This window comes from Sinohyriopsis cumingii, chromosome 9, assembly GCF_028554795.1.
Source record: "Sinohyriopsis cumingii isolate HCF-2022 chromosome 9, ASM2855479v2, whole genome shotgun sequence".
Lineage (NCBI taxonomy): Eukaryota > Metazoa > Mollusca > Bivalvia > Unionida > Unionidae > Sinohyriopsis > Sinohyriopsis cumingii.
In genome coordinates, this window is record NC_142969.1 from 82,180,963 (window position 1) to 82,201,143 (window position 20,181).

Here is a 20,181-nt window from a genome sequence, read left to right on the forward strand (position 1 = left end):
GTGTGTTTTAGTTTTTAATTACGCATCGCTTTCTTCTAAACACGTGTATTCCAACAAACCGTATATGCCCAATATACACCAGACCAAAGTGCACCTTGAAGTGGTACTATTCATCGATCCATGAAGAATGAAAAAATGTCTTTGTACTAAATGTCAAGCAAATGGAGGACTACATGAAATTTAGCAAGATACACTTTCTAATAAATAAATCATATTTGTTACATTGAAGTTAATAAATAAACATACAAGGCGTGAGAGATAGAGAGAGATAGAACAAAAGACAATAATTCAGAGCCTAAATATATAACACGTGTTGATATCTCATCTCATCCGACTGCAAGAACACACTTAGAGACCTAATAATGTTTCTTACCTTAAATATTCTCAGTATGTTTTTATGTTTTCTAATTTCATGGTGTTTGATTTTGTAATCATATCATTATATATGGATTTTTATGTTATAGGTGTTGTCTAATGTTGTAAGGCGCTTAGAGGTTTTAAAGATTAGGCGTTATAGAAAGTCGTCATTATTATTATTATAATTATTATAATTATTATTATTATTACCTCAACGAATGGAAAACAAATTTTGATGCATATATTTTAAAATGAAAACAAGGTATCACTTAAGCCATTGAAATTGAATCAATTGCAAAAACAACATTAGAAATGTTACCTCGACTAGCCTTGCTATTAAGAAATATGCAACTAATGCTAATGTTTGTGGTACGTTCTTGTAAGAAAAGCAATTGATCTCACTAAGGATGCAATGATTGAACTTCTCTATCATTAAAAGCTATGAAGTAGTTACAAAATTTCGTTTCTATAAAACTCTATGTTACATAAAGATAAATCGGCTAAGAAAACTATACAATATAATGTGATGATCAGGCGCAACGGGTTATTCCATGGAGAATACCAATGTCATTGACGCAGACCAAATATATATATTTACTTATATTGATAATAGTTGTAATATTTTTCCCACACTAATAAAGAAGATATTAGGTATATGCTATTTGTTTACAAAATTAAAAGTCGTTGCTAAGGTATACAAAATGAAGTCAAAAATACAACTATTCGTACCATTTACATCATTACAAAAGCTGTCGACAATGCAAATTAACTATACATTAGAGAGAAAATACCGGCCAGTAAGACATCAATAGATGAATAATTATTTGTTTTCAAAGTACGAAGCAAGATTGTTTTAACTGAACTGGAATTACTAGAGATAAATGTGGATCCTTAACTTCTTACACAACTTATAGTTTAGCCTTTTGACAATGATTGCCGACAACTGTAATTGACCGAGAGTATTTACGATTTATAAATTCAGCCCTGTTTACCTACTAAATATCGAACAAGTTGTTTTACCCAAGGCTGTATCTATTCTGAAAGTGTTGATCATATTAACTATTGCATTATGTTTGTGTATATATATATATATATATATATATATATATATATATATATATATATATATATATATATATATATATGTACATACATACACACACTCGACCAATGGTCAGAAGATGTGGTATAGGATACTCAATCTATCATTCAAAAGAGAGAGACAGAGAGAGAAGGAGAGAAAGAGAGAATGAGAGGGATACAAATTAAATGTATGCATATGGCATGATTATCGATTGCTATCAACAACCCAATCCAAACGATGCCATCGCATCAATATCAATAACATGGATGAAAACCAATGACGTTCTTCAAAACATCAATCTTTTTTATGCTATCAGAAGATCCGTGTTTGACAGTGAACTGTAGGAATTAGGTTCAATTCAGAGGCTATATTGAATAATGAAGTAATTCTAAGATTAGGTTAATGTGAACAGTTATTATGTTTGATCAAGAGATATTCATAGTGTTCGGGAAATGGTCACTGAAATTGTGATGGTATATCATTTTTAGGCTTATATAATATAAAGTTATCATTGACATGAACTGTCTTATGCAATTACTGAATAACACGTATCTTTCCCATCTGTATTTATACATACAGTCGATTGTGTTGATCATTTTGACATCAGTTCCGGTGATTATTTAACATCATCTGAACATTTCCTGATTATAAACATGTTCCCTCTTAGATAATCAAAGATGCTCTACATATAGCATTAACCTATGAGAGAGTGAAGGGAGTAAAGTGAAGTTGCTTCCATTTACAACACACGTCTAGCTGCACAAGAGAGAAAATCACCTTATCTCTATGTCAGTTTCATACACGGTGGATGGAATATCTGTGAATAATTTGAATGCATTAATTGTACCTTCTTTACGCACGAAGCTAACCAGATTGTTCACATGTGCACGCTAAAGCTGTAGGAAATAGTCTAAAATAAACTATATCCATCAGTCATTAAAATAAGGACACTTTCCCTGACTTTAATATATCATCTTTCTACAGTGAAATTAATTGATTGACAATTTAACATTGATGTACAGGATGATAAAGTCACCAAGCGAAGCTAGCAGTTATATTATAGATGTACATATGAAATAAAGCAAGGCTCGATACTCTATATTCTAATCCATACCTACAATATATATATTAAAGGTAATTTGACTGTATCTAAAATACATAAAGTATTATCAAACACCCAGCATAAAGGATGAGTATAATTTCGGAATCTCTGTTTCGTTATGTGTTAACCCTATGCAAAGTATACAAACTTTAGAGCGCCACCGAGAGACAACATTGTGGCAATATGTCAGCCTAGTATTGCTTATATGTACTGACATGCCGTATTTCAAAGTAACGATGTATAACCTCTTATGTTCGCAATTTTAATCCGTATTAAAATAAACAGCATACATTACATATCTTCACTGTGCACACAAGCTATCTACCCGAACAGTTATTAATGGATGTTTTAATACGTTTATTATACAAGTTTGTAAATTCTAAAACATTAAGTATTTTCTGATCACAATGCCTGTGTAAGTTCTGTATATGATTAATTAAACTGAAAATGCATATACGAACCGAAGTTAGAGCCAACATTGACTTAACACCTAACGTCTAAGGTTATAATATCAAAGTCAGTACATATACGGCTAAACATAACAGCCACCCAACCCAACACATCTGGATCATTCTGACCCTTTTTATCGCCATTGTAATTCACTGCAGCCTAGATTATCAATAACCTTGAATGACCCAATAAGGGACTTCGTACTGTTTACTTAATATCTGTTGCTCCGATATATATCGGTCAGGTCCGTTTACTCACGTCCGTCTGTCTTCACATCTTGTTGATCCCAGTAGATAGTACGTGATAAATAGATCATCCGACTAAATGCCACATTGAAGAGGCACAATATTATCAATTCACGTATTGTTCAGGTTGTCAAACAAATAAACGTCTGCATGAGATCATGGGAGAGGGAGGGAGATGGCAAATGTATACAATAAAGAAACAACATTATTTTATAAACGTTGTCTCATTCTATTATTCCGAAACCATATCAAATACCAACACTACAAGCATGCTATCCTCCAACTTAAATGAAGCTGAGTAATATAATCTAGGTGTAAGTTATTTTCATCTCCTCTGAATGTCAGTTTTCACTCATTAATAAGATACAAATCGTGCTCTGGTGTTACGATTACATTTAAGCATTCAATAGCGAGTCAAGTGCTAAAGTTTGACTTATATAAACAATATCATATATTTGACCATTGTTCAACAAAGTTTACAAATTGATTCCAGTAATTGTTTTTTTTTATTTTTTTTAATGTAATACATTTTTTGTGATTGAAATGTAGGCATTGTTTGCTTCGTTTATGGCAACATTTATCTTGATATTCATTCCTTGATATCAGAACATATTTCATCTCGCTATATTGATCAAACGCTATAACTCTTATTATGTGAGAGTTTACATATAAACGGTCATGCGCTAGAGTGAAACACTGTTCAGCTCTGGTTTTCATTTTATGTGTAATGTTGGATATATATTGTTCACAAACAGTTTAGGCGTTTTAGTATTGTGTTTTAGTTTTAGGGGGATATTTCCCAATCACGAAATCTAATACATCAAAAACAGATGCAGTATGGATTGAGGTAACATGTTATATGCAAATAACTTGACAGTGGTCGTTCTAGCGCAATACTGTCCATACATACTAATTCAAAAGAACAGTACCTGCTCATAATGCAATACCTCTCTCTCTCTCTCTCGAAGTATGTATGTATGTATGTATGTATGTCAAATACATTAATAATAACATGGCAAATACTACTGGTATATGAAATTGTGATCCGACCATGGTCCAGTAATACGAATATAAAAAATAACACTTTTTTAACTGCAGGCCTATAGATCAATAATGAATTTCCACTCATGAATCATTAATGACGTATGAAACTAGCGACAAAAGTATTAATATTCTCCGTTTTCTAAACGAATTTAAAATTGTATACAATTTCGTTGCAATCAGTACTTTTACCGTTCCCCTCTACCCTCTCATCTATCATGTTTATGGGTCAACATACACATATTTATGGAGTGAGGGAGAACAACAAATTGAGTTAGATGAAAACCTTAAACCTGATCTTGCCCCAAGTAACCTACGCAAATATGATTATTCGTAACGGTGTCTTTACACTTCCTTGGGATTTATATACAGCGTTCATAACATCAGTGATACTTAGTTGCAGCAACCGATCGACAGTTATATTCAGTTACTAGGCACACAAGTTTTAATGTATATATAATTATTTATTGTTCTTGTTTCTGTTTCTTCAACCTACTGTAAAGTTTAAAAAATCGAGTATTGTTAACTTAATATGAAAATATCCAAAGGGCGCTTCCCTCCCTCCCTCCCTCTCTCTCTCTCTCTGAATCATCGTAGCAACATTCATGAAAATACGAGCGTTGGGGATGTTCGATTGTAACAAACAAGGATGTCTTTGGACCTATGACTGATGCTTAAGTCAACCCGTCCAAGAGAAAAGGCGATAGAGAGAGAGACAGAGAGAGATAATTGTATGCGCGTATTAATGTTAATTAAAGCAGAATAATAAGTTAAATCGACTGTAAATTCATTAAAATGTTTTCGTTACCTCTTGCTGTTTTATCATTTTACTTAATTTCTATTCCACGCCAATGCTTGTATGCCTGAGCGTTCAGCGTGTACTAAAAGATAACGTGTTCGTAGTGATGTACTTTCTTCATAAACACAAACTGTCATGTTTAAATCATAAGTGTGTCTTATATTGCTTTAATCAATGTGAATAAAAATAGAAACATAAAATGAAATCAATCAACTTATTATTCTGAAAATATGGTTATAAACAACAAGAAATGGCATAGAACTACATTTCGTAGCGGACACTCTCATATGGATTTGCAGAGTTCCTTCACTCAGTCAATATACAGTTGCCCGGATCAAATCTTAACTCAGTTCATCCGTTCAAAGGGCAAATACGCGTATTTGTTTGTGATATAAATACATTATTTGCATGCTATGTACGCTGTATAATGATATAACACTCGTATAACTTTTCATTTAAAGAAAACTCGGCAAGCCTGTCTTCCTTCTAATGAAAAATGTATACATCAAGTAGCATATCATTGATACAGCGTACATAATATATATATATATATATATATATATATATATATATATATATATAAAGAGAGAGAGAGAGAGAGAATTATTGATGAATAATTTATATAACAGACTACTTGACTCTGAAATAAAATATAGCGGATTCATAACAATGTAATTGAAATGCATCTGAGTAGTTTTTGTATAAATTGCTTGGTTTAACTGTTTAGAAATTATTGCATCATTGTAAAATATATGATATATTATTGTGGATAACTTCAATATCCACTTCTGTAAGTTCTAAAAAATGCGTATCGCTTTATCCATATTTCAAGACAACTTATTTAAAGAGATGTCGACGCAACTTCAGTATGCATATATTAGGTCTCTGCCTCTGTTAAACAGATTCATGCATATAAAATCAATTTTAATAGCTCTGATTTGTAATCAAATAACCATTCAAATTTGGTATGATTAACCCAACCCAAAAATAAATCGATTTGACCTATGCGACCGGTAATCTTATATAATCAAACAAAATAAGTTTGAAGCGCCTACTTAATATATGTTCACCAGGTACGTATCGCACATTCTATTTACACATCCCCATGCCTCCTCAACCGACTGATCCCTCTTATCAGTACACAGTCAGCAATTATAACCGATCAAAAGTCACTCTGATTTAAGATAGGTTAGACAATCCAGCGATCAAAGTCACGTTCATACAACTGTTTCACTATTTAATTAACATTTTCAGATACAATGCAATTGGAGCACTCACGGTATATTTGTTTCAATATTTCAGATGATGTACAAAGTTACATCAGAATAGTAAAGTGAATATACGATGAGATATTTAGGTTAGGTTTAACAAATATATCGTCCTAAACATTTTAGATATATTGAGTATTTCCGTAGTGCGACAAATATGTTTTGCAACAGAGTTTAAAGATTCAGAAAAGTTCTGCGATTTTTGTTTCAATTTGTTGCATGTAAAATATATTTTACTATTGTTAAATTTAACTCGTGGGAAGATAGTTTAGTTTAATCGAATAGTAACTTGTCAAGATTTCCTGTCGTGAGCGAACGGTTCACAACTGTTACGATTTTGAAAATGTACATGTTGTCATAGACATCATCTCTCATTGTACGTGTCTCTGCCCCTATATTTTATTTCTCTCCCCCCTCTCTCTCTCTGTATATATATATATATATATATATATATATATATATATATATATATACTCTCTCTCTCTCTCTCTCTCTCTCTCTCTCTCTCTCTATATATATATATATATATATATATATATATATATATATGTATATATATATATATATATAGCGTGATTAATACATCCAAATAAAACTATCAAACACACAAAGCTTTCTGGATGGTATGACACGTCTGACATGGTTTAAATGACTGGAAAAGATAAATTACATTTGTATTACCGCCTTTTGACCTAAACTAAATAGAACCAGGACAGATATGCAGCCCATAGCGTCCATATAAACATCATTGTAAACAATGTCAATTTTGTAGACGAAAACTAAAACTGAATAGCAAAGTTTATGATGTAATCACTGATGGATTCTTTCAAAATGTAATGCATTTCACGTTTACCAAAAGGAAAGAAAACAGTGAAAAGAAGGATATTACAAAATAAGTTAAATACGTATAGGTATTTACGTATATTTAGGAGTATCATTGAGTGTAAAGGTACACAGTGTAAGTTGATATACATTCAAACTTGAAGTACACTAGCGCTCTTTGTTATATATTTTTAAAAACGTCATTAAATCCGTTCACACTAAGATGACGAAATAATAATATAATAATAAGAATAACAATAATATGCTATATATGGTTTATAGTAAACAATTCGCTAATATAAAAAAAAAAAAATAATTCACATTGGCCATTTTTATTTGTATTTTTATGTCTTCTTCCGCAGGTACATTGTGAATATATTGTTTTATCTGACACAGATTGCAAGCAGTTCGGGGGCATGGAAACGTCTTACCCCTAATTATAAATACAAACAAATGGTAGATTTATATGTTATTGATTGGCTATTTGTCGCCCTGAAAATGATTAATGTCGTAGTTTTAATATGAGACCAGGAATGCATCAACAGAAAAACTTCCCACACAGGTTGGTATTCATCATGCGTTGAGAAGTAAATGAAGGGAGACTAATCGTTAACCTACATACACACGGTACTAAACGAGTTATCTTTTCTATATCAAAAGGTGCGTTGTAGAAGCACAGTTTTAAAACTAGTTTTTCACAATACAAGGAATATATAATATTTCAAAAGGAAATAATTTTACGTAGAGGACTTTTCAATGATTTCTTTACTCTTAGACGTGATGTGGTCGGAGAGGGTGGAGAGGCAGTGGGAGATAATGTGTCAACTCAGGGCATCATTCTTATATTGGTTATTATAATTGATTGCAACACACATCTGCTATTCAGGCTGAGGAATCTGACAACGAGTACAGGTTTTGACTCATATGCAGATACCAGTATATCCAACTCTCATAACCGATTTAGTTAATCATCCACCGGTTCTGGAATTCCCATTTGAAACATTTCTCACCACCCTGTATACTTCTACTGTTATGTGTTTGATATTTCCTTTATCTCCAGAACAACTGGTTCGAACTTAGTTTTTTTCAATATATAAATTATTTGCACGGCAAAGTTTAGACAGCATGTTTTTGCTAAACATGAAATGAGCGAAACGGTTGAAATGGACATGAACATACGTGTCAGAAGTAATCAATGGGACATAACGGAAAAGTACACATCATTTAAATAATTTTGAAAACCAAAATTAAAGTTTTATAAGTATCACCTTTGATTCGTATGCATATTTTATGCAAATGCGCAATAATGATATATATTTCTCGGTAATAGGTGTGATAACGGTATGTTAGCCAACTTAGCTATTTTTACGAAAATCGATATTTAATGGCTGTTTCTTTTATTAAAAGTGGAATTAAAAGAGTTATGGGATAAAAATGAAGTTAATATTTAAGGAGAAGTGTTTATCGTGTGTGTGTGTGTATGTGTGTTTGTGTGTTTTAGTGTCAATTGTTATAGACTCGTCAAACGCGTGTGGTAGGCGTTTGGAGTGCATGGCGCAGGTATATAAACATAGTTATGTATGCATTGTAAATAAATGTAGCATCTACTGCTTTTTTACTTCATGTTTACGTGTATTATTTTTCAAACGAATTTATATTCCGTTTACTGGAGAGTCCTTTTCGGGTGCATGAGGTCGCGGGCAAGAACCTCAGCTGAGTATTACCAAAGACTTATAAAAATGATACTAACAGCTGATGAATCGCGAGGGGCTCAGCATTAAGAGGGTGGAGTCAGACCTGATCGAACTGGTGTCAGGATAATGTTTCTTAGTGGGATATGATGCCACATGTCTGCGGCATGATACCCTATTGATTTATACCACTATTAACTGAGACACTGCATATATTGTAGCAATACGACTGAAACATTGTTAAATATACGTTACAAATCCAAATCACGCATATGTTCAGATGCCTCGGTAGTTTCAAATGTAGTTTGCATGACGTTATATCATTTGTAACGTTATGAGGTATGACGTTTGTACAGTAACATAAATAACACAGTAGTCACGTGATTATATGCTTTGATATCTGATACTGTAGTCTCAACATTAGATTTAAGATACTTTTGTCGTCACTAAAGTCTAAAGATAAGAGACCTTTACTCTTAAACCATTACACTAATTTTGCAAAATTTTGACAGAGTGCACACTATCATTAAATAATAATAACGTATTTCAGAAATCTGGTGTACATTTATTAACCAGCAGTAAGCAAATTAAGACAGAAACATACTGATATCAAGGCATTGCAAATGTGTTGCATATTATGCAAATGTACAGGCGAATATAACGATATATTTGTATTATGCAAGTTGAGAATATAAGAAAATGTTCATATATTTCTATTCATTACAATGAGGTCACTATGTCTTTTTCCCCGAGGCAATGTAATACTACAATAGGTCGAGTCTTTAGCCATATGAAACAGATAGGCAGTATAAGACAGATTTGAACTTTGCAGTAAAACTTAGTATTTGCCTGTAGAGCTGCTTCCAATGGAACACGGCACGTAATTGAGGTCAGCCATTCTCCATCCTCCATTCCCTCCAAGACATGAAATAATGAAATTTGTGCTACCAAACTCATCACTATGAGCAATAATAATAGGTGCTTACAGTTGCATGCTAGAAATGAATAATTTTTTTTTATAAAAATCATGGAAACATAATGATTAGTTCATACGCACGTCTTCGAATAACACTAAAATCTACCAAGAACTGCGAAACAAGTTGCCATTTCAAGGTTGTGTAGTTTGTGACGTCTATTAATAGACTGGAATTGGCCACAATTGTTAAAAAAATTACGAAACAGAATTTGGTCAATATGCGCATTGCCAGGATGTGACAATAATACATTCTAAGTTTCACAGACAAATAACAAATACTAAGATTAGTTGTGGTCGCAAGATTATAATATCGTACCAGTTAGCTTGTCAGCAGGGTATATAAGCAGTAAATAAGTAGAGGGGTTACATCAATCAGCATGTCAGAGGAGGAAATAGATGAAATCACAGGAGTAGTTATAATATGGCTTCAGTCTGCTTGACTGAAATGGAAATAATTAATTTAAAAAATCATGTAAGTAGTTATATTGTATCAATCAGCATAACATAAGAGTGATAAGTAATATCATTCATGGGAGTAGTTATATTAATGCATCCAAACGCATGTCAGAAGGGGAGACAACATTGCATCATTCAACATATCTGAAGTGGAGATATGCAGCAAAACTCGTGGGAGTAGTTACAAACGTAAAAAGGTACATCAGTCTGCCTTTCGGAACAAATAAATATTATGGGAATAGTCACTTGTCAAATAGTGTGTGTGTGTGTGTGTGTGTGTGTGTGTGTTTGCATTTTTAACGTAGTTTTTAACAATTGTAGTCATACAGCTACGATATACCAGGATTTCATTCTCTTTCTGGTCACTGGACATGCATTAGTATGTTGATAATAGCTTTACAATATAAATATAAAAGGCTATACGAGAAAATGCTGATCAGAAAATGTTGATCAAGTTACATTCGATGTAGAAGTGAACATAAAAATGATTTGCATTACGCTTCATGCTACATACCACGTAATTATAACCTTTTTTAATTCTCTTTAGCTTTAGCATATTATATAAAACTATTTTGCAGGATAAACAAATGTTGTAGCCCATATATATATATATATATATATATATATATATATATATATATATATATATATATATTCTGTGAAAGTATATTTGTATATGTACTTGAAATCGATTATAAGCTGAATTGTATTCTCATGTCATCAGGGCAGATATAACTTTTGCATCCTAATGTATTTATTTTGGACATTGAACTCACTATCATACGTTTATGTCAACGTGATGACCAACATGGTATGAAACATTTTTGCAGAAATATGTGCACATTACTCAAATCAGTGTTTAAACATTTGCTTCCTAGCACACTTTAGTTTAGCCGTATCTTTAAATGAAGACATGTAGTGAAATCTTAAAGACATATTGACTTCTGTTTAGCATAAATATTTTTGAAAACTCTTTGTTCCCACTAGAGTTAGCGACTAATGAGTTTTGCTTGTTATCTAGTCGTTCACAAGACACAAACTTAGCTTACTTTTTGAGTACGTATGATTATAACTTCACTCTCCAGCTAACCTACAGCAGACTAGAACTGAGAAAATTGCGTCTAAAGTAAGTCCAAACTCTTATATTTAGAACCTTCACCCACCCCACCCACTCCAATTTTATTTTTATATATGGACTGTCCCTTAAAGAAATCCGTTTCCCGTGATAACTTTTACCTTTGAGCGGGCTAGAAAGTTCGTTGAAACAGAAAGAAGGTTTTATATAGCTAATCGCTAAATTTCCCCCAGGGGATATTTTATCCAAATTTATCCAACCTAATTAAATATACCCATTACTTTCTTTTCCAAAATCGTATATTTAGACACTTCAGCTGCAAAATTACCAACCTCCATTTTTGTATGACTGTCCTCCAAAGAAATCCTTTCTTCGAACAAAAACTTTCTTCGAGTCGGCTGAAAAGTTCGTTGATGAAACAGAACGTTCATTAAGCTAAATATCACCTGGAGGAATGTACGGATTATTTGTATGTTAATGACTTCCATCTCTCTACGTATAGTCTTCTAAACGAAAAGTTTCTTTAAAAAAACGGTTTCTTTTCGGGATATTACATAATATAAATCTTGCTTGGTATCCTGGGACATTGCCAATTGCTAAAAATCCATTGGGAGGAAATCATCCCTGAAATAACAGTGTACGATATATCCCCTGATTTCTAAGCAACCCTCAAGATAATTAGTACATAAAAAATGCCTAAATTTCTTTCATTTATGTGCCTATAAATTCGCTCACTCCCGTTCAAGGGTAAATGGAGAACTCGCCTTGGGAGAAATCGCCATATACATACCAAAGACATTAAACATAACATGACTTTTATAGTTTTTGTATAAAGCAATTTGATATATCACTACTGTTGGTTAATCATATTGTGGCCCGCCCATAGCGCAATAACATGCATATATAAATATTTATGGAACTGTGTCCTGTCGATTTTTGGCCTATAAAATTAATGATAAATTTCAACTCATTGATCATTAGTGACATATAAAAAAAAAAAACGATAAATGATAAAAAGAGTTAATAAACTTCAAAAATATGATTCGTCGTCACGGTATGTTTACACTTTCCTGAGGGGTTTATCTTTATAATTGATAATAAGAATGATACAAAGTTGAGATACTTGTCGGTACAACACGTTAAATGGATCGGTTACGAGGCACACATCCTGCAACGTATTTATTCCTTAGTTGTTGTTGTTGTCAATGTTATTTCTTGAACCTATTACAATATTCGAAAAAATCATTATTATTGATTAGATATGTCCAAAACGACGCCATCTCTCTCTCTCTCTCTCTCTCTCCCTCTCTCTCTCTCTCTCTCAACATCCCATCGTAGAAAGATATGGGCGAAACTACATGAAAAAAACGAGCATAGAAGAATTTTGATTTTATCCTACGACGACGTCTCTAGACCTAAGAATGATGGTAAATGCTAACTAAAACAGACCAAATGGGGGGAGAGAGATAATGTTATGGTCTCTTGTAATATTAATTAAAGCAAAATATGGCTTAGATCAACTGTAAATGTATTAAAATATTTTAATTGCCTCCTGTTTGTTCTTTTGTTTTGCTTCATTTTCATTTCACGCTACTTTCTATGCGCTTGTATGTGAAAGAATGAACGTTCAGTGTTCCATACTCTAATCGTGTCTTTTTAGTTCTCATCTTTCTTCTTTAAAATCATCTTTCAGTTTTAAATCATAAGTGAATTATATTGACTTGCTCAATGCCAATAAAAAAAAGAAACTTTAAAAACAAAATTCTTAGGAATACGCAAACGTGATTGCGAATAGCTACAAGAGACACAGGACAACCTTTTGTAGAGGATACATAAGAACCATTGTAAACATTATCAACTTTCAGGTAAAAGATCGAAGTTAAATCGCAAAGTTTATGATATAATCATTGATCAACCTTTCAAGATGTAATCATTTTAATGTATACCAACATGTCAGAAGACAATTGAAAGGAATTCGATTACAAAATAATGAACCGCATGTGTATTTATTTTGAGGCATTTTTCTGTATAAAGTACATAGTGGAAGTTAATAGACATGCCAAATCAAGTACACTAGTACTATTAGTTATGGTTGTTTACCAACGTCATTAACGCCATTCCTACTAAGAGAACGGAATAATAATAATAATAATAATAATAATAATTAATAATTAATAATAATAATAATAATAATAATAATAGATAAATAAATAAATAAATAATTTAATTAATTATTAGTTAATTAATGTATTAATTCGACACAGAAGTTGGTACTTATGATGCATATCGAAGCCAGTTAAGGGAGACTGATCAGTAAACTATATATTCACGGTACTATACGAGTTATCCTTCTTTCATCAAAAGTTGCGTTGTAGCAGTACGATTAGAAAACTATTGATTTGACAATACAAGGAATATACAATGTTACAAAAGGGAAATTCTTTATGTAGGGACATTCAATTATTATTTTACTCTTTGTGTGTCTGACAGGTTGGGTGTGTGTGTGTGCAGGGAGGTAATACACTTGTCAACTCATGGCCACTTTCTTTCATTGCTTTTCTGCTCGTGTACAGCACACACTATCTGCAGTTCAGGCTGATGAATCGGATACTGATTCAACGTAGTGATTTAGATCCAGATGACAGTCTGGATGCTGCTCAAAATCTTTTCCTTTTTGGCATCGCCTGTTCTTGGAATTCCTACTTCAAACATTTCTCACCACTCTCTGTATACGTCCTCTGTTATCTACAGAACACCTGGTTCCACTTTAATCCAGCATTTCAATCTTTTGACACTTGTGACTGTCAACTTTAGAAAAGTGTCTTCATGGAAGTGCCTTGAGGTCTTTTATTAATTTAAACAACAGTTTTAACTGTATCCACACTGAAATTAATACTAACTGCTTGGAGTATTTAGACTGGTTTGGTTTCCTGGGTTTAGAAACGTTTAGCACATGATGGGCTAGTCATGGTGCTTAGCATATTTCATGAAGGAGGATACCTTGGAAATCCCTAGAAGAACCCAACGAAACTGAGAAAGCATCTGGGAATGAATGTAATATATCGACATTCACAGGAGCAGAGACTGAGCCCAGTAATATGATGTTGTATTGTGCAACGTTTGCTGCCAGAAATACTGTATTATAATCCTAATTAATGTACATCACCTATATTATATTCAAATCGTATTTCTTTATTTCCAAGCTTTTATTGAATGGCCTTTTTCTGCTTTGCTATTATTTTTTGATCATGTCACTGTTTTTTCATAATAGATTATCACGACATGTCCATTTTACTCAAGTAAAAAAAAGTTATAATAAGTTACATAGGGTAATAATTTAGTCCTCGTACCATTTGTCCATAAAGTAAGAAATTCTTACAGATTTAAATAAATAAAAAATTAAAACCGCCTAACAAATGAAGCTCTGCACATATTAACAAATGGAACAATACTTTTAAATAGTCACACTAACTTGTACAAAATTAAACTGAAAACAATGACTATATTTTCTCACCATTTGAATGAAGCACAACAGGTCATTATAATTCAATAATCATGCTGTGCGTGTTTTCTAGATGACAGATCAGCTGATTATTCTTACAAAAACAATTTTTACAAATATATATGTCTGGTCTGTAATGACGCTCTCACATTATAAATACAATTTTGAGTGTATTGGTAATCGTTATTCCACGCTCACACACAAACATAATCTAAAACGATATTGCATCACAAAATACTACAATTATTATATATGTGTTTATTCATACCTCGATCTGTTTAAAAATGTACGCATTGCTACAACAAAATATAAATATAAATGGAAATAATCATAATATCCATGGTCACAACTTTACATCTTTACATACAAAATATCAAACAGCTAAAAAAACAAATACAGGAGTATAATTTACAATTCATTGACACGTTCATTGAACAGAGAGCTACATGTCTGCCACACTGGACATAAGGTCTCTGGCAGCCCTAATTGTAGACGGGACTAGAATTAACCTTGCATGGGCAATGAAGCGAATAAAAAAATGCATGTATAATTGTACATGCAATGAATTAATCATATCATGCGTGGTCTCAGCATTACTTACAAAACTTCTTACATAGCAGCAGAGGGGGTGAACAGACCGAATTTAAAAGAGTCCAAATACCGAAATAAACCCTCCTAAAAAAAGATTAAAATGACGTAAAATCAAGATATCTAACCACGTGGAAACTTCTCTAGGAGTTCCTCAAAGAGTCTCTCCAAGAGTCCCTCTTGGGGGTTAGTTCACGCTATTTTTATACTAGAAATCATCGGGTGTGTGAATACATTACAAAACACGTACCAACTTGAGGTAGCACCCCATCTGTTGCTATTAATTTATCCGAATATTTTATCAAGACCCACACGATATCTTGTTCTGGGATCATGTAAATTTATTGTTATAAATCCGTTTGGAGTAGCTTGCGCTCGTGAAAAGAAATTTCTAATCATATTTATATCCATATCACAGCCACACCAATTTTGATGAATATTTCGCAACGTATGTGTATCTACTCCATTAAACACAACTAAAATATTACAGTTATCTCTGATCACTTTTGGTATTTGCGTGCATCGCTGAGTAACATAAATCATATCAGTAATTTTATGTCTTCATCGAGAAAAAATTCTAGCTGGATTTGATTGCTTGTCCAGCATCACATCATCGTATACAACTAAATTATTAATAAATCCGTCTAAATCATCAACAGACGGCGCTTCATCAATATCGGTTATATATTCAATGACGTCGTCATCTAACAATCTTGCGTTTTCATTAAAATCTTTAATCACTTCATAACATCGTTGATCAGCAGCTGATGGTGCTGCCAAATACAACTTATCCCATTTTAATCATCTCATTATCCAATTAAGTAACAGTTGCATTTTACCACTTCCAGATGGACATATGATAATCATTCGGATAGAATTTGGTAGCGCTGAATGATGCTTGACAGGTTCTTGTTTTCTTGTCGCTGAGAAGTTAATTATATTCATGTTATAGATAAAATAATTATGGATCTATATTGTGTAAAATGCAGTACGCGTACCCGAACAAGTGATCTAACAACTATTACAACAAAAAATAACAGATCAGCGGTTACTGGTAAGTGTACGCGGTGTGGTACAAAGAAATTTAAATGTATTCCCTGACAGTGAAAGCTAAATAATATTTTTTTTAAAAAGACGAGGAGGTGATATTGCAGCAAAATTAACAAAATTACCAGGGACAGGGACTCCGTGGGCTAAATACCCAGGAGAAAAACATCTCCCAGAATATAATTACTGTGGCCCTGGAACCCGACTTGATATCAGACTTGACAACCAAGACCAACCAAAACCAGGCGAGTATCCAATAAACGCTATTGATAAAGCGTGTCATGTTCATGACGTAGATTATAAAAGTAAAGATCTGCAAGACATGCACATAGCAGACGTAAAATTGATTCATGCGCTAAATTCCATTACGAATAAATCTTTCAAGGAATCATTGGCTAATTGGTTATTTAGATCTGCAATGAAAGGTAAATTAGCTCTAGGTGCTGGTAATTAATTATAAATGAAATCAATTTATTACAGTCCAATGGGGATACTGGAGAGGTAAAGCAGCAATTAATAAAATCGCTGATACAGCAAAAGTTAAATGTGCTACTGCTGAAGCTTGGTTATCCAAACAGGCAATATGGTAAATTGATCTACCACCACCTAAACGAATTCACTTTGCACATTTTGATGTTGGAGTTCCCATTGAAGTTCATCAAGCTGATATATTATTTTTACCACATGATATCATTAAAATACGTAGACGTCAAATAGTATACAAGTACGCCTTAACTGTCGTTGATGTTGCAAGTATATATAAAGAAGCAGAGCCGCTGTTGACAAAGACAGCTACTGAAATTGCTTCTTTGTTTAAATGAATTTATCAAGGTGGACCCCTGCAATGGCCACAGCTGTTACAAGCTGATCCTGGCAAAGAATTGCAGGGTGCAGTATCATCGTTGATGAAACAACATAACGTCATCATCAGACGAGGGCATACTGAAATTCATCGTGATCAGGCAATTGTTGAGCGATTTAATCGAACTCTTGCTGAGCGGTTATTTGGATATCAATACGCGAATGAATTCATTCAAGACAAGAGATCACGCGAATGGGTTGCAAGATTACCAAGTGTGATAGCCGCGCTAAATAATGAAATAACTCGAACAACTGCGTTGAATCCAATTAATGCAATCAAGCGCGCGCGTATAACAATACAACGACGTGATTTTTCAGCGCAGCCAGTACTGGGCACTGTGACTGTAAGATATGTATATGAACACGGGGAACTTGATGGTGGTAAAAAAAGAGCAACTGATCCCATTTGGAGCATCACGGCACACAAGATATATAACACAATATATATAACATGACAAGAGCTTCGGGTAGACCCGCAATCTACAGACTGGATTCAACTGTTCCTCAACGTGGATTCACGCGTGAACAATTACAAGTAATTCCCGAAGACACTCAATTACCGCCGCGATCACTTAATTAGCACCTCGACGTCTATTACACTCAAGACAGGTCAACATCGTATTTTCTCGTGTATGACGAAGACGGTTAACTTTTCTATCCACGCTAAATTGTCTTGGATCATTTTTCATATACCGCCATAACTTTAAACAATTACAACTCGCGCAGTGATTAATTTGCTGTTGTTTCAGCGTGTTAGTAAATGCAGCATCGATATCAAATTCCCGATCATTTTTATGTCACTTTGTTCATAACCAGCCAATTTTTTTCTTATTATATCGTTGTCAATATCATCATCGTTGATCGCTGGATGATTCAGGACAATTCTCCGCAACTGAGAAATTCTTCTGACTCGAGACACTGCGAGATAAATTAAATTTAATCATTCGATCCGATCATCGACGATCCAAAGTCGAGTATCAGAAATAGCTAACCCTTGAGATGAGTGAATTGTCAACGCGTATCCTAGCGTCCACGGAGATTTATCAGCATGTAGGGCATCCTCAACAACACTGACATCAACTGCGACAACATCATTTAATATGAGATTTTGTTTCCTCGATTCCGTCACGGGTCCTGGTATATCACTATCATTATTCGGCCGTCGCGTGCCTGCTGGTCGATAACAGAATGGTACACGTAACGCTGAAAACTTTTCTTTATGTAACTGAAACAACCGCTGTTGAAGTGTTTCACGAACTATCTTTCTACTTGCAACTATCAAATCATTTGGTCTCCACGTTTGTAGAAAGTCGTTCATAGAGGTTTCTCAAATTATTTTACGCATTACTTCACACTGAGTTTTATTCGGCTGCAGTGTGATTTATTTTTTTAAACTCAATTCTGCATCAAGTGCTCTATGATCATCAGTTATCTTCGAGTAATAATCAACACAATTCTTTAGCCAATCATGCGGAGATGGTCCAACAAAAGGTGGTGGTTGACCGTGATCGCCACACATTATCACAGCAGTATATTTTATTAATAGCCAATCAAGAAATGTTTTTAATGTTTCTAACGACACCGTACATATTTCATCCCAAACGATAATCCTCGGAATGTATTGTTCTCCCTTTCGATCAGGAGCCCATGCGTCACCATTGTATCTAAAAAAGCTGTGATAGGAACATGATTGCATTCCTTTTTGTTTCATCTCTCGCGCGAGAGTATGTGTAGGTGTTAAAACAATCATATCTGAATTCTGAAATAATTCGATTGCTCGAGTCGTCTTACTAGAACCCCCCGGTCCGTTTAAATAAACCCTTTTATTTATATTTATTGGATCGTACACCGATGGTGCAGGTGATAATTTTGATATCTGATTATTGCTGCCTGATTGTATCAGGTAAATATCTTTAATCATAACATCAGCGGATTCGGAATAATCGACTACACTTTCTTTTTGTATTCTCCACGAACCCCACGATGCACAAGTATCGATATGTAGTTGTTCTAGCAATCCTGAACATTTTTTACTGATATAAAATGAATCCGTAGCAACTCTGACAGCGAATACAGAAATTTTATTTATCATCGATAATAGATTTATCGAAACGTACGCTGACATTGAAGATCTTAAATGAGTAAAATGCGGTTATACACTTCCATCTGAGTACAAGTTCATAAAACGAATTCATTCGGCGATGTTTCAGTCACTAGCTGAAGTAAAAGATGATCAGGTGAAGGAATTCGTTGCGCTCTTTGCCGCAGTAAAAAAAAATTAGATCAGAATTATCCAATGAATACGAGGCGAAACACGATTAATACTTGTGTAAGACAATTAAGAAAAATTATGTTAGAAGGTAACTTCGTTACTGGTAAAACGATTATGAAGGAGCACGTGTAATATTATGAAATATTTTTGTATTATTCTAAAATATTTGTTGTGGTATTTTTTTTTTACAAATGTGATCGATTTACATAATATTGTGTACCAAACAATATCAAAATTAACGAATTGATCAGTTTGCATGATTTTGAGTACCAAACTACCCATCGAAATTACAAAAATCTGATCGATTTCATAAAAAAATAAAATATTTCAGAATAATAATAAAATATTTCAGAAAATAATCTTACGACCCAACAAAGTTAGGGATCTACGATTAGAACTCTTACGACCTAACAAAGTTAGGAATCTTAAGACAGAAATCATAGGATAAAAATCAACGATTTTACATAGAGATTTACAAGTAGTTCTTCCCCAAACAAGTCAGTTAAGTGTCTAAGGTGATCGGTTAATTGTATACGTGATAATGC